Raw genomic sequence first — 2500 nt, forward strand, 5'->3', positions numbered from 1 at the left:
CAAACCACTAGATTCCATCAGTAACGGGACTCTCTCTCTCTCTCTCTCTCTCTCTCTCTCTTTCCTTCTCTCTCTTTCTCACCCCCATCTCTTTCTGTCTCTCCCTGTCCATCTCTTGCTTTATCTGCCCCCTAAAGGTCATCACTGAGTTTGGATGACCTTTCCAGCATCTAATGCCGTTGGCTAAAAGCTTTCTACTGCTCTAATAGACCCCAATCACAGGCCAGACAGGACAGACAGAGCTATATATATATGGACTAGTGCTGCATTATTGAAGGACTGTTATTTAGACTACAGTGAGTGTGTTATGCTCCCGCCCCTTCTCTCCTGGTGAGGAGGCTGGTCTCTCCTGGTGAGGAGGCTGGTCTCTCCTGTTGAGGTGCTTTGTGTGTGTGTGTGTGTGTGTGTGAGTGTGTGTGTGTGTGTGTGTGTGTGTGTGTGTGTGTGTGTGTGTGTGTGAGTGTGTGTGTGTGTGTGTGTGTGTGAGTGTGTGTGTGTGTGTGTGTGTGTGTGTGTGAGTGTGTGTGTGTGTGTGAGTGTGTGTGTGTGTGTGTGTATGTGTGTGTGTGTGAGTGTGTGTGTGTGTGTGTGTATGTGTGTGTGTGTGTGTGTGTGAGTGTGTGTGTGTGTGTGTGAGTGTGTGTGTGTGTGTGTGTGTGTGTGTGTGTGTGTGTGTGTGTGTGTGAGTGAGGGAGAGGAGGAGGAGGAGAAGAGGAAGGATGTAGGGAAAAGAGTGGGAAAAGAGGAGGATGAGGAGAAAGGAGAGGAAGAGGAGAGGGAGGAGAGGGAGGAGGAGGAGGAGGACGGCCCGCCCCCTAAGAAGAGAGCCCTGCGTCCGTCACGGCGCTCCAGGCTGGCCAGGTGTCGGTTCTTCTCCGGCGACTGGACCACCTTCCTGGCTCTGGTCCTGAGGGACGACCCGTCCCCTGAATATGACATCATATTCACCTGTGAGACCGTGTATAACACAGCCCACTACCCAGCGCTGCACCGCGCCCTCCAGAGACTGCTGGCCCCCGACGGACTGGTCTACCTGGCCACCAAGGCACACTACTTTGGGGTGGGGGGCGGCCTGCACCTGTTTGAGAGGTTTGTTCAGGAGAGGGGTGTGTTCAGTGTGGAGCGCTTGTGGGACCTTGACCAGGGCCTGCAGAGACATATTGTGGCCCTAAAATTCAAAACCACAAAGACATCCTGAAATGGAGGGTCACGGTCATTTTTATCCAAACACAACAGTGCAAGTGGGTGCATTGGAAGACGTGATCTACGTTATGTGAGATGACGTTAATGTAAATGATGTGAGATGGGACATGTGTAGGAGATGGGATATGTGTAGGCTGCAGCATGGCTTATGTGCCTCTTGATAACCAGACATACTTTGTGATGTTGCGACATTGCAAGCCTCTATCTGGCACCACAGGTGTGTTCTCCCTGGTCAGGTTTTATTTCTAGCTAGTCTCAAAAGAATATGCATAGCTGTGTTTATAAAGGTGTCCACTAGAGGGCGCAAGTGCTCTTTGTATCGTATTGTGCTGCTGCTGTGACTGATCGTATCTTCTGCTTGTGTGTGTGTGTGCGTGCGTGCGTGCGTGCGTGCGTGTGTGTGTGTGTGCGTGCGTGCGTGCGTGTGTGTGTGTGTGTGTGTGTGCGTGCGTGTGTGGTTCGTAGGAGAGAGCGGTCAGTATTCCAGCAGAGCCGGTCAAAGAGGCGGTGGAGCACCGACCCCCGCCCGAACCCCATTCCCTCCTCGACGACGCCGTCTCGGAGACCGACGCCCTGGGAACGCTCCCTCCCTTGCACTTCCTGAACGAGTCGGTGTTTGAGCGGACGGCGGAGGAGCGGGAGGACAGGGAGGGCGTCCTGTCGCGCGCCACGGCCCAGCGCTCAGACCTCATCTCGGGGGTGTACGAGGGCGGGCTGAAGGTGTGGGAGTGCACCTACGACCTGCTGGAGCTCCTGGAGAGGGAGGGGGAGACGTTCGGGGGGAGGCGCGTCCTGGACCTGGGCTGCGGCGCCGGGCTGCTGGGGATACTGGCGCTGAGCAGGGGGGCGGAGCTTGTCCACTTCCAGGACTACAACAGCACCGTCATAGAGCAGCTCACACTGCCCAACGTGCTGATCAACTGCCCGGACGAAGGCGAGGAGGAGGAGGAGGAGGAGAGTGAGGAGGAGGAGGAGGAGAAGAGGAAGGGTGTAGGGAAAAGAGTGGGAAAAGAGGAGGATGAGAAGAAAGGAGAGGAAGAGGAGGAGGAGGACGGCCCGCCCCCTAAGAAGAGAGCCCTGCGTCCGTCACGGCGCTCCAGGCTGGCCCGGTGTCGCTTCTTCTCCGGCGACTGGACCACCTTCCTGGCTCTGGTCCTGAGGGAGGACCCGTCCCCTGAATATGACATCATATTCACCTGTGAGACCGTGTATAACACAGCCCACTACCCAGCGCTGCACCGCGCCCTCCAGAGACTGCTGGCCCCCGACGGACTGGTCTACCTGGCCACCAAGGCAC

The sequence above is a fragment of the Borostomias antarcticus genome (genome assembly GCF_949987555.1).
Source record: "Borostomias antarcticus genome assembly, chromosome: 34".
In the NCBI taxonomy this organism is placed as follows: Eukaryota; Metazoa; Chordata; class Actinopteri; order Stomiiformes; family Stomiidae; genus Borostomias; species Borostomias antarcticus.